At 39.0% G+C, this 14,696-nt stretch overlaps 1 protein-coding gene across 1 annotated transcript in view; it reads right to left on the bottom strand.

Annotated features, from left to right (window-relative positions):
• The window catches only part of STT3B (STT3 oligosaccharyltransferase complex catalytic subunit B), a 51,268-nt gene that overhangs the window by 35,327 nt on the left and 1,245 nt on the right, over positions 1–14,696 (bottom strand). The gene's annotated exons all lie outside the window — the stretch shown is intronic.

The raw sequence follows: 14,696 nt of genomic DNA, 5'->3' as shown, positions 1-14,696 counted from the left end.
AAAAAAAGGTGGGTGACACAATCAGCAGGGCATCCATTTTTTCAGGGCCAACATTCAACTAAGCTCAATGGAAATCCTGAAGAATACCAGAATGTTTACAGAATATCCATTAAGAATATCAGAATATCCCCAGTGTATTTAAGAAGGATTACAGCATTCCTACTGCCACTACTTGGCATGGTATTTTCCCTGCCTGCAATAAGATGTTACGCTTTGCAAGTGCTAAAATCGGGAACTGCATGCTGCCAGTAGCTCAATGACATAAAATTCCACAAGGAGCATACAGTCACTCATCTTCTTCAGAGAACCCAGGGCACCTCCACTATTTTTGCTAAAAAACGGAGCTTTTGAGAGCACTCCATAATCACAATTTGTATTTTTCACACAATATACCACCATCTGAAACCACTATATGCTTCCTATCACCACTGTAGTGGGTGTATATCTGCCTACAACTTCAGACACTTCCCCTGATGTCTATTAGGCTTTTTCATTACTTTTTCTCTGTCTTGCTTTTGAACTACTCCATATCTCAAGGCAAATTATTATGAAAAGCATTGGTTTTATCCATATTAAAAGGCATACTTTGCCAGTGAATTCTGCCATTCGTAACATGTAACATTTTAGACCTAAGAAGAAAGTGATGATGACATTTCTGTTGGGATAGTTAAAATTCCCAAGAGGTTTCAAAGATAAGATGGAAAAAGAATCATTTGAAAATTTTTACAGGCAAAAACTGAATGCTTGTTTTCTTTTTTATGGACATACACTTTACCCCAGATACTACGCTACAACTGGCATCCAAATTGATGACAGTATAGGTTCTCTATCTTTTGACAGCATCGGCTTCTTGAGAGGCATCAATTCTCTGCTCAATACAGTATTAACTACCACAAACTCAAAAACCCCTGTAGTGCTATGCTTGCCTCTTTCTGAGTGCTCTTGGACTACTCTGTGGCACAATAAACCTTGTATGCTGCAACTCTGAAGGTTTTGCACCGAATTCAAGAATATGTTCAAGAGGGTGTTTCTTACAGATCAGATTTGTGCTGTACTTGTTCTTAACACGATGGAGGCACTTTAACTCCAAGGTCTTCTAAGTAAAAGGAACGAGGATCGGCTTGGCAGGAAGGAGTTGAAAGGCCATTAGCTGAACAATGTATTTTAAGAGCAAAATATCCTTTCTGTGAAAAATCTAATATTAAAAATCAGTGAGGTGAACATGACTGCTTCACAAGAAGTAACAGAGGGAACAGAGGACAACTAGCTCCCAAGCCACTTTTTTCAGTCTACTAGTACAGAATAGCAACCTGTAACATCTAAACAACTATAGCAGACTCCTATTAAACTGATCCCGAAAATACCTGCTATCTTGTAGCAAGATCTAATATGTGCCCAGAAGAGAATACTAACTTTTGTAATAGCCTGAAATACAGAGTACAACAAAGGAAATTTATTATTTATTGCAAGTACTTTAATTGTATTTTAACTACTTGGGAGTATGTGGCACAGCCTTCATGTCTATTACATAATAAAGTCACCTACATGCTACAACGCAGTGGCAATTGAGAAAGTACCAGCTACACCAAAATGTAGCTGAACCAACTTCACTTCCCATTAAGTGAAATTTAAGAAATCAGTGTGGATGCAAGATGGCCTGGCAGACTGCTTCTACGCTGTAAAATACAAGACACAGTAAAAAGTAAACAGGACCCTTAGAAAGGCTTCAGATCCCCCACGTTACAGATGATATTTAAGCAGTGACAATCTTATTTCTGGCAGAACATTTAAACCGTTACAGCACCATAGAAGAGCTTTTATTTTGTACAACCCTCAACAGTCAAGAGTCTGTTGCTTGAACTTCTGTGTAACATGACAAAGGGTAAATCAAGCCAGAATCAGATATTAGATATTGAACCACTCTGTACAAATTATGGCAACATAAGGTTCTTCAGCACATAGGAATTAAAAGTATCTACAGTGTTGTGGTTGCATGTCTAAGTCAGTTTAGCAAGTTAAAATACGGTAGCTTTTCATCCAAAAATCCTTATATATTTGCTGTTTAGTACATTTCTTAATGCACCTGCTATTCTTCCTCCTGCATTTAGGTCGGTCTCCCCACCTGAATTCTTTGACTATACTTTCTTTCCACTGGTCTCTCTGTAGGTAGATCATATTTAGTACAAGAATCTGGATCTCTCACAGTGCACCTGTTGAACTCCATCTGTTGCAATATCGACTTACTGACTTTTTAATACAATGACTGCTGAGAAAAAAAAAAATTGTTTCAGAGTGGATAATACAAAGCACCATCAGAGCAGAACAGACACAGTCTAACTTGAAAAATTTCTGTCCCGTAATTAACACCAGGTTAAAAACCTAATTTTATCTAACTTAAATATGTCTGCTCAAATTCTGCTTAACCCTTCAGTAAGCTGGCATAAATAGACACAAACATTGCAGTCACAAGGACTGCAGAAGCGATCAATTTTTACCTGTGGGTATGTATGTATATAGACAGAACTACCTGCAGAACAAACCAAACAATATACACAGGGTTTACAGGAACCTAGAGACAGATCTAATTATGCCCTAAACAAATAAAGCTGAGAAGAAAAATGCATGAATAAAGCCCAAAGTGCAAAAGGGTAAGAGAAAAAAAAAAATATTCCCAACTCTAGGATGCCTTGTACTGAATTACACATGCAAATTTAACTGTGGCAGTTATCCTTCAACTAACCTTTGCTAGCTAAAAGGAATGCAGAAGCGCTTCTAATCCGCTGCTGTCTGCAAATCGGACAAATGAGCTTGAATCACAGCTAAAAAGCAAACCACTCTAAAGACGCCATAAAAGACAACAAAAAATGCTTCTTATAAATACATCAGCAACAAAGGAAGGGCTAAGGAGAACCTCCATCCTTTGTTGGATGTGGAAGGAAGCAGTGACAAAGGATGAGGTGCCTAATGCTTCTTTGCCTGTCTTTTACAGTTAAGACCAGCTGTTGTTTGGGTATCCAGCTGCCTGAGCTGGAAGACTAGTATCAGGAGCAGAACAAAGCCCCCATAATCAAGGGGGAAATGGTAAGCAACCTATAACACCACTCAAACACATGCGAAGCTCTGTGCGCTCCACCCAAAGGTACTGGAGGGAGCTGGCAGAAGTGTTCACCAAGCATTTTCAATCATTTCCCAGCAGTCCTGACTAACCAGAGAAATCCCGGTAGACTGAAGCGAGCAAATGTGATGCCCACCTACAACATGGGTGTGAAGGAGGATCCAGGAAGCTCCGGGCCTGTAAAACTCACCTTGGTGCCAGGGAAGGTTACGGAGCAGATCATCTTGAGCACAATCATGCAGCACATACAAGACAACCAGGGCAGCAGGCCCTGTCAGGATGGGTTTATGAAAGGCAGGTACCTCTTGACCAACCTGATCTCCTCCTTCGACAAGGTGATACACTTAGTGGATAAGCGAAAGACTGTGGATATTGTTTATGTTGACTTTACTGCAGCCTTTGACACCATTTCCCACAGCATTCTGGAGAAATTGGCTGCTCATGGCTTGGACAGGTGCACATCCTGTCTGGATGGCCAAGCCCGAAGAGTGGTGGTGAATAGAGCTGCATCCAGTTGGCCACTGGTCACAAGTGGCGTTCCTCAGGGATTGGTGCTGGGGCCAAGCCAGTTTAATACCTTTATCAATTATCCGGATGAGGGGATTGAGTGCACCCTCAGACAGTCTGCACATGTCGGGCAGGAGTGTTGATCTGCTGGATAGCAGGAAGGCTCTGCAGAGGGATCTGAACAAACAGGAATGATAGGCCAAGGCCAATTATATGAAGTTCAACAAGGTGAAGGGCTGGATCCTGGACTCGGGTAACAATGACCCCCCTAAACACTGCGGGCTTGGAGAAGAGTGGCTGGAAAGCTAAATGTGGAAAAGGACCTGGGGGTGTCGGCTGGCAGCCAGCTGAACATGAGCCAGTGTGTGGCCAAGAAGGCCAATGGCATCCTGGCCTGTAACAGCAATGGTGTGGCCAGCAGGACCAGGGCAGTGATTGTCCCCCCGTGCTCACCACTGGTGAGGGCACACCTCAAATCCTGTGTTCAGTTTTGGGGCAAAAAGAACACTGAGGTGCTGGAGTGAGTCCAGAGAAGGACAGTAAAGCTGGTGAAGAGCCTGGAGCACAAATCCTATGAGGAGGAGCTGAAAGAGCTGGGGTTGTTCAGCCTGGAGAAAAAGAGGCCTATGGGGAACCTTATCACTCTCTGCAATCACCTGAAAAGAGGTTGTAGCCCTCTAGGGCTAGGGTAGTCAGGGTTCAGCCTCTTTTCCCAGGTTACAAGTAATAGAACAAGAGGAAATGTCAAGTTGTGCCAGAGGAGATTTAGATTACGTATTTGGAAAAATTTCTTCACTAAGAGTTGTTAAGCATTGGAACAGGCTGCCCAGGAAGTGGTTGACTCACCAACCCTTGAAGTGTTTAAAAGAGGTGGGACATGCTAGTGCTGGGTTAACGGTTGGACTCAATGATCTAAGAGGTCTTTTTCAACCCAAATTATTCTATGACCTCAACTACTTTAACTGATTTTATTCTGAAGCAGATTAAAAGTGTCCGCATGATCTATTAATACAGTCCAACAGAAGGGATGATGGCCCCTAGCTAAGGGCAAAAAGAGTTCCAGCTGTTTGCAAAGTGACTGTGTATCCTCACACTGGAGCAAATTAGGGAGTAGAACGTCACCAATAAAATAAACAAAGAATCTGAAAGCAGAAAGTGGCCTTCATCCTTCCTCACAATACAGTGGACTTTATCTTTCTAACCATATTTTGCATTCAGACACTTTGAGTGTCTGATTTAGTCTCAAATATGTATGGCAAGCAGAATTTAAAATCAGTTATCAACTACTTTTATATCTTTCATACTGTTTTAACTAAGTTTAAATTAAGAAGAAACCCTAAATTTTCACTGAAATTAATTTAACCTGTTAAGAATTGTACTTAATGGTTACCAGTGTTCCTTTAAAGACTACGCACAAGAAACACAAGTGTAATAACAAACTATTACTTGCTTTTTAGGTATTTACACAGAAATGCTAAATATTAAGTGTACTCTGATGACAGCAGTGCTAGCATTTAAGACAGTATTTATAATTAATATTAAATTCCTGCCATGTACAATGTGAAATTGAAGTTACATGTTTATTTTCTCAATATGTGATAGAATTTCTAGTATTGCTCAGTCTTACTGTACCATAGATATTGAGCTATTTCACCATGCTACTCTCTCATTTTAGTAAAATCCAATTAATGCTTAGGAATGACCTTAAAACATGAAGGCGGGGGAACAGTGTTATTGATGAGCTAGGCTTGTTATTACACACATATGCTTTGAAGTTGTCACAAATGTTTTTACAGAAATATTCACAGACTACACCCACCATGGCCTCCTCTATCCTATGTCCAGGGACATGCCCTTTCAAAAGCAAACCACCTCAGTTGGCTACACTGGTATATACAGTTTGGTAGCTACCTCTTAGAACAGTAAAAGGACAAGTTTCATTTCTAAAGCCATTTCACCAAATCGAAGTACATCTTTCCCTTGCTTTCTCCCGTGTGACATAAAATGAATGTCTGGTTGCCCATGAAAACGGGGAAAGGAGGATACTAAAGCAAGAGGTTCAGTTTCAATTCAGGTGGGATTGAAAAGTTGTGTACTGCAGGGGTGAGAGTTGTTGGGAAGGACTCAGTCTAAGTTCTCAAGGGACAGTTCTTAGGTCACATAATCCTAAATCTTCTCTCTCCTTGCTCTCCAAACTTGAATTAAACTGGTCTGTTGCAGGACTTTTCATGCTTCAATCCCCACCAGACCTCTCAACTCTCTCTCCACAAATGCGCTGTTCTGTGGCTTTCTCTTCTTGAAGGTAGCCCAGAAAGAAGACAGCAGATGGCACCATGTGGAACACACTCTCACAAAGTAAAACCATGATCTGCATATCTAAGAATGTTTCGTAGAAACCAGAGTGCAATGGAAGCATAAGGAAAAAAGGACCCTGAAGCTGACTTACAAAAGCAAAAGGCAGAAAATAAAATTCAGTGATGGAACAATTACAAGCGTGACATATTTCACACAAAACATATCATCCGATCTTGTGCCAAGCAAAAACTGGGCTTTACTGTGGGAGGGTGGGGAGAATGTTGGTGAAGTAGTGGTGGAATACAAAATTAAACCACAAAAAATTCCTTGGCTCCTGTTCAGCCATAGGAGAATAATTACAGTTGTCATTACTAGCTGACCTGAGACATCACAAATTAAGATAATGTTCCTAATGTTTAAGGTAGTCTCTCCAGTGTCAAGATCCATTTTCTATTTGGCAAATGAAAGATTAAAACTGTTACAGAGTAAAATTAATTGTGAGACATATGCAATAGCTTTTCAAATGTTACTTCAGACATCTGACAATAGATGAATCATTCTAGTCACCTGAGTAAGATAAAACAGTCAAAACACAGTAGCATTACACAGCTTCTTGGAGAACTCAAACACTGCATTGGCTTTCATGACTTTTCTCCTACAACAGTGAGTCAAAGGGATGTCCATTTACTGTTACTGTTGCCATTGATACAACACCAAAGTTCCAATTTTGTTTTGCTGAATTTCTAAATTAGAAGAATTGCTACTTCAAGGCATTTTATCTATTGCCAGAGAAAGAATTAAAGACATTTTAAGGACCGTTAATACCCAAATGACCAAATATTTCAGCCATGAAGATGAAATCGCCTTTTTCCAAGATAAATGTTTCAAACAATATTTATGGAATTCTCAATTATTTAACTGAACTTCCAAATGCTGCTTGGGATAAGTTTAGAATAAGGAGAAAGCACATTCAACGTATGCAATAGACTATATACACATATATATAAAAAGGTGGATAAACATAGAAAACTACCCAGGAAAGGAAGGCTTGTTTTACTAGGTTTTGCTTTTGCATCACTCTATTTTCAAATCCTCTGGCTATAGCACAACATATTCTATTAAACGTGTTCTTCTCAATCAGCTGCATCCTCAAAAAAGTACTTTCCATGCCTAGACCTTCTTAACATACCAATCTATTGTGAAGATAGGAATAAAAATAAGTAAAATCACACTACTTGAATTTAAAGAAGTTGGCTACCATTTGTAACATAGTAAGTGCAAAAAGAGAATACAGAGATCGAAAAAATAAAGCCAAGAGCTCAAAAAATGTAGGCTGACCAGCCACGTGTGCTAGAACAGTTTAAAATTACATCATTACATGTTATTTTTCCCTTCTGTAAAATCCAAATTAAACCAATAGGATACAGAGTGCCCATACATGCAGTGAACCACTATTTTAAACAAATGTAAATAATACTGTGTAAAACAGTCTAGAAGAAAATAGCAATCCCACTAAGAACACCACCAAAAATCAATACACAAGCCAAACTCACATCCTCCATTACAAAGTAGTTTCCCAAGGATTTTGTTTAAGTGAGGGAAGTTTTGAAAAGGTGTTTTGCAATTCTTCATGGATTATCAGCTGAAGAGAACCTGAACATGCTCTTTTACCTAACAAACTAATATAACCCATATAAACTGACTGCCACAGAAAATTATATGATAAGCATTGTAACACCCAGAAGAAATTATCGTTTACAGTTATTTATGTTAGATGGGCTCTGGAAAAGTAACATTTGATACTGGACTTGGGTCCCCCATAGCAGACAGACATTTTAAATATTGTTCCTTGTTCTTAAAGCGCTCATGGACAAACACTCAGTTATTCCTTGTTTAAAACAGCCATTTCTTTTTCTAAAGCACGGGAACATTGCCTCACATAATAGCAAGAACTTTGGAAGGATAGGAAGCATTTCATTCTCTAATATGCCAAAGGAGCTTCAACCCCAGGAAAGCAGCAGTAAGTTGGGAAATACAGAAGCTGATCTATTTTGTTCGTATCTATATCCTTAAATTCATTCCCCAGGCTGCTTCAACTTACGTAAGGTGTGGTGCAGCATTAGGATCAATTTCACAGTACCTCTCCAGCCCAGACCTAGCAGCTACCCACATTAAAAACATCTGAGTTTGATTCCCAGTAACAGCTCAGATGAAGACCACAAACTTTGCTCAGCTAGGGGGCCAGAAATAAAGTCTATGTGCTGGACATACTATAGCAATACGTGTCCTAAGTTCACTTTGTTCTCCAAGCAAGTAGTAAGACTGATGGCTCCAAGAAGTTTTGCTAAAGGAGTTAACAATAATAAAAACATTGTTACACATCCTGCTACAGGGTGCAGGCTCCACAGGCCCCAAAAGTAGCAACTTTAATGGCTTTTCTAAGTAGAAAAAAGCCCTCAGGAACAGCCCTAAATGTCAGTACAAATGTACTTCAAATGGCTCCTAAGAATGGAATTTTCAAAAATTCAAGAGGAAACTCTGCAACACATGCACAGTTAGACATCAAATGGGAAATAACCTGACTAAATTTAGAGGAGATTCTTGTGGAACAGCAGAGACACCTCCCTAAACTCAGTGTAACCTCAATCCATTTAAAATCTATTAGTTCCTACAGGATTTTGAATTTTCCTGCTACCTATACTGGCCAAAATTTTTATTCTCCCCTTTCCCCACCAGTTCAACATGAGACAGATTTAAAAACATGAGTATTAGGATTACAGGCTGCCAAAACTAGAGACTATTAGAGAGAGTTATGATAGGAAGCAAAAGCTAACCTTCATAAACCACTCTAACCCTATGTAATTCAATCAAATTTCTGCTTTAAAAACCAAACATATTAAGCTGTTCAAATAATAGGATATCAGCAAAAAAAAAAAAAAAAAAAAAAAAAAAAAAAAGTCCATTCAAGGATTTTCATTGTAGCATTTGCTCTAGTTAGTCAAGTGTTTGTGAGTGTTTGCTGAAGACCATTTAAAAAAAAAAAATCATGGCATTAAAAGCTAAACTTGATGGTTCAGCTGACCCAGCCTACATAAAACATTTGGATATGTTTTCCTTTTCATGTTTCATTCTGCTATCCATAAATCAATAAAAGGGTCAACACTTTGCAAGCATTCTGTCTCACCTCATATGTTTTCCAAAAGAAGTCTGTAGTGAGTCTCTGTACTCAACCATATTCTACACATGTTTTATGAAGACTGCCCCTCCTACCTATCATGCATAACCCCATTACTGAACCCACATGAAATCTGATTAGGCGTTCAACCCAATTACAAGTAGTGCAAGTGAGGAAAGAAGCACTACCTGCTAAGTAAAGATGGTAGAAGACAGTAATACATGCAGAGCAGGGATTTGATTCTTACATGACTGCTACTTTATGAGGCCACACAGTGAACTGCTTTTCAGCTGCATCACTCCAACTGAACAAATCTAGCCTGAGGTCTCCCCACTCACAAAGCAGTTTCTGCTATGCCTTCAACTCTGTCCAATGGTCTTTTTCCAAATTATCCTCCTTCCATTACATTTCTAATATTTACCTATTTTTGCAATTTCAGAAGCCGTAGAGAAGTCCAGTACAGTCAAGTACACATCATCTTGACTGTTACCACCATATCAACCTTACAGAAAAATTTATTTGGCTTCAAAACAGCTCCCTCCAAGTAGGTCAACAGTACCTTACAACTGAGAAGCCCCAAAAGCCAGGCTAACCTGTGCTAACAGAGCTTCTCAACCCACGTCATATTGCAGTAGAAGTGATCAAAAAAAAGATGCCTGATTTGGATCCTCCTCATTTAAAGGGAAGGTGGCGGTGGGGTGGTAAAGTCTGGAAGACTACTGTCACAAAAAAATCTCTAACCTTTCCTTTCATAAACACACAGGCACCACTGAATCAGACCTGGACTCTATGCTAGAATATTTTTCCTACTATAATAAAATGGCAGAAAGGAGTTTGAATTACCTGAAATTCTGCTAAAATTATTAGTATTAAAAACATTCAAATGTTAACAGTAAATATAATCTTAAAAAATGTATTTCAGTAAAATAGAAATAGAGTACTTTTCACTTCACAGAATCAAAGCACCTGTGAATGAAGAGTGTGTAGTAAGTTTTTAATATGAATCTCATGAAATTTGCAATATCTCAAAATTAATTCAAAGTGATTATATTCAAACTGAATTGGAATCAGATGCTTTCCTGAGGTCTGGAAGTTGTCTAAGACTATAAACAAAAGGAATTGTTTTGGGAAAAATTCCTAAAGTCAGTGAGAAATGTTTCCTAGACAGATCCACATTTATGCACTTCACTTGAATAGGACTGTGTAGTGGGTTGAAAGGCTTTAGAAAGGTAGATCCAGTTTGGAGACAAAAGTGCCTGTAAACTCTCAAGAACACATTTACTACACAGTCTGCTGTCTATTTGCCCAGCAAGAGGCACCAGCAGGGAAGCACTGGCCAGATGAATTACCTGGGTGGGCATTGTTAATTGATATTATTGACACTATCATCCTCTTTACACAATTTTTTCCCCCTCTCCTTATGAATACCAGCTTAACGTGCTCTTATTCACCTCTTCTTTCATCACTCCTGTTGCTCCAGTGTCTTAACATGCTCTGTATTTATTTGTACATGCCTTCCCTCTGTCACTCAGTTCCAGTTTATCCTCTAACATCAGTCACTATTTACATTCCCTGTCGATGTTCATATTCTTCCTCAAAAATAAGAGACTAAACTGTAATATAAAAACTGGTGGGAAATCAGCTCAGGAAACTAAAATGTTATTGTATTTCAACAATTTACCTCATTGAATCAACTTACTATGACTGCTTTAGAGCAAGCATGAAGAAAAAGCAGGACTGCCCAGTGGATGACAGAGGAGAACTATTCCAGAAGTCAGCTATCAGATCAGGTAACTACACAAACCCACAACCTCCAGTGATCGATCAATTCCATACACCACTTTTAATGTTCACTTCAGTCACACTTTGAATTTTAAGGGAGCTTTCATGTCACACTTATAGATGCTAAATTATGTTTTCATTAATGAAACAAGTTTATAACAGCACAAGAATCCATCTGGCAAACATGATTTGAACGTAATAAAACCTGCATTTTTGACAGTGCCTGAAATAAAAATCTCAAGTTCCTTTAACCTGTCTACCTTTGAAACTCAAGCAATGACACTGCCCCTAGGTTTATTTTCACCCGTTCATCCCCAGCCACCAAACCCCACTAACGTTAGATGATGGTATCAGTGATAAGAAAGTGTATCACTATTATATCTACCAGCCATATTTGCTACCAGGACAATTATGTTACCTCAGAGCGAGGTACAATAAGCAACAGTCACCGCTAATGGCCAGTAAAAAGCAGATGGTTTGAGCGATCAATGCTGCTGGTTTGGAAGAGGCAAAGGTGTATATGAGACTGTGGTAGTGCTCTTCAGTACCAAGAGCCGGCAGGGATGTAGAAGACAACATTCCCAGCAGGAGAAAGTAGGCAAATGGAACTAGTAAAGCCTACAGTGGTGCACCATCCTGCATGTGCAAACTGGTACAGAGAGGGTTTCATGCTCACACATACGAGCTTCGGTATTCCAGCCCAAGAAAGCTTTCAGTAAGGTAACTGATATTAATCTGGCTTTTAGCAAGATGTTAAAATTCTCAGGGGAAAGAGAAGTTTGATCTCATGTTATGGAATATGATTAATGATTCAGATACAGTTCTCACACATGTGACTTAATGGTAAGAACTGTACAAACAGAATGAATCTACTATTTTGACAGTACTCCCTGAAGACTACTGATGTAACAAAAATTGTTATCATTTAACTTGGTAGCAGTATCAGAATGCAACAGTCTTGGTAGATATATATATCTGTCTTGTATGTATACATATGCACACATACAGATTATTTTATATACATATATGTATACATAGGCATATATGTATCTGATGGAAGCAGCCAAAAGAAATAGCATATGGGCATGCTGGAGCTGTACTTTAGAAAATGAGTGCATAGAAAGTAGCCTCTGTGCAAGTGCTCCATGATTTTGGTTGCCTTGGTTCTGCAGCCATGTTGATATTTAAGGCAGCATCTGACAGTAAGGATGCTCTCGCTCGACAGCAGAGTTAAACCTGCTGTTGTACTTTCACGAACAGCTTTCACTCTGCACTTGTCTGTACACAGCACCAAAATGAAGCTCTTGGTCCATACAGCCGTCAAACCAGCCAACAGATGAACCAAATGTTGGACATGAAACCTGTCCATTGCAATGTACCATCACTATCTATGTTTCAGGTTCTTGGCCTTACAACAAAATCCTGGAATTAAATGCTGGAGGCCTGCCAACGGCACATCTTAGTGTCAGTGCTGCCTGACTTCATGTATCAGCTCACCTGACTTAGAAGCTGCCAAGAAGTACACACATCTCAAAGTCTCTGGACCAGCTCAAGTATGGAAAGTAAACATGACATGAGAAATAAACCAAAGTGAAAATATTGCACAAAACAGGTAGTCAGTGTGAAAAAAACCCCCTACTCAAGATGTACAGGTCACAAGTTCTTAAGTGACAGCATGGTGACCTCAAAATACCAGTTTGGTTTACCTTGCACAGGCATTGTACTTCAATGGAGATCAAAAACTAAACACCGTTCTCTCTCTACTACCTTGGCCTATCGTACTACATTTGGGTCACATTCGAAGAAATGCCAACACAAGTGAGTCTCAGTGGCTGATTGCACAAAATGAGCAAATCTCCCTTCTACCCCAAATTAAAACCTAATTTTACTGTCAGAAAGGCAGCTTGAAAGAGACATCAGGAAAAAAAAGGTATCTGATTCAATTAATATGTAGAAAACCCAAAGCAATTCTGCCTTTCTTCCCACCCTTGATGGTTTCATATGTTGATAGTAGTAAACTGGATTCCAAAGTAAATGGGAAAGCTTTCTACACCTTAGAGGGAACAATATTTTTCCATTCAAAAGAATAAATGATTTGCCTAATGCTCATCATGTTATCAGATATACCTCAGCTTCCTCTCTGATGCACAAAACAAATACTAGAGAATAGGTGACCGACTTATCAACACACTGCAAGATAGCCTATGTGAACTTGACAGAAAAAGCCAAAACAATTGAGAAAAATATCAAACTGTTCCACAGCAAAGTCCACAGCTACTGTCCTGAAGGAAAAAAAAAAAAAAATTCCAGTTTACCAGGAGAAGCTGCCAAAGAAGTGGTTAAAAAAAAAGATTAAAAGCAGTGCACTGTTACTAGTCTCTCTTCACAAGCTCCCTTCCCTTTTCTGAATCATACTGCATTCAGACTTGTAAGACCCTTACAACTATGAAAAACCATTCCTACCTAGCTATTCCACACTGTTTGAGAGAGCACCATCATTTTTTACTCTTTCCAACATTTTTGCTGCTGCAATAGAGAAAGCCCTTTGTTTTCACTCAGTTTCTACCATTTTAGGTTCTCTTTCCTACTAATTAACTTAAGTGCATTTTCCTCTACCATTTCTGGCATGCAGCAACAGGACACTGGCATGATTCTTGACATTTCAACTGCTTCTCACAGACCTGCATTAAAATCAATGAGTTTTGTCAACTTCATCTATTTCCTAATTAACAAGGGTACATCCAGCAGCACAGGCAGCAATGCCTTCTGTTAGTGTACTCAGGAAGATGACTTTGCATCAATTTACACATTGCTTTAAACAGGAGTTTATCTTTACAGCCATATCATGACTATGAACTTAACTCCCATAGCACCATTTTAGTGTCCTTCAGGGCTTAATAATAAGTTATGCAACTCAGCACTGTAAAATTTTCATTTATCCAACAAGGATGAGTCTTGATTATAAAAATCAGATAAAATTTGCAAAAAAATGTAGGTTGCATGCTTAAAAGTTTCCTCCATAATAGAAAGGAAAGCCTTTATGCTTAAACTGAGATTAGAACTACTCCACAGGATACAACCTCAGGTTCACAGTCTCATTGCAGATGTGTTTAAACTTCACTCCTCCTCATTCTTAACTTTATTAATTGGAAGTTTGTACTTCTTCCACTCATTTGTGTTTGCAGAAAAACACTTAAATCATGGGCAATTACTTGACATTTTGAAGATATTTTGAGAGACTTGGCTTTCGCATCAGAAAGGTTTATTACTTCACACAGCATTTAAAAACAAAGCAATTCCTTGTTCTCTATCCACTATTCCAAGCCATGATTTGTGAATGGATTACATTTGTGGGCGGGGGGGGGAGAGAAATGAGGGGGAAAAAGCCAACTAGAAAAGAGGAAGTTGTGCTTTTGAAAGTATCGAAGTGGAATGCATGCTTTGCAGAGAAGTACAATTTCAGCAACAATTTTAGATGAAGCTTAACACAGAACATCTACCGTGCATTTCAAAACGAAGCATCTCCTTCCTTAGTGCAATTAAGAGCGGGACCCAAGACATAAAATTTTAAATTAAAATCTGACAATTCATTATTCTAAAGTCATCTGCCGTTTACCCTACCTAAATTTCTAAAAACCTCACGGATTCCCAGGATGAAGTAACCAGTAGTATAAAAATTAATTGTCACGTTTTTGCATAAAAAAAATCCAGCCCCCCAAGTCTTGTCATCTTTCACTTCGCCTTGCTGCAAAGAACGAGTGCAGCAGTTCTTGATCTCATGCATAAAATGGTTTCAGTCCCCTCCAACAGGGAAGAAGAACA

The sequence above is a fragment of the Coloeus monedula genome (assembly GCF_965178545.1).
Source record: "Coloeus monedula genome assembly, chromosome: 1".
NCBI lineage: Eukaryota > Metazoa > Chordata > Aves > Passeriformes > Corvidae > Coloeus > Coloeus monedula.
The sequence above is the reverse complement of the archived record's forward strand: the minus strand, read 5'-3'. Positions and strand labels throughout refer to the sequence as shown.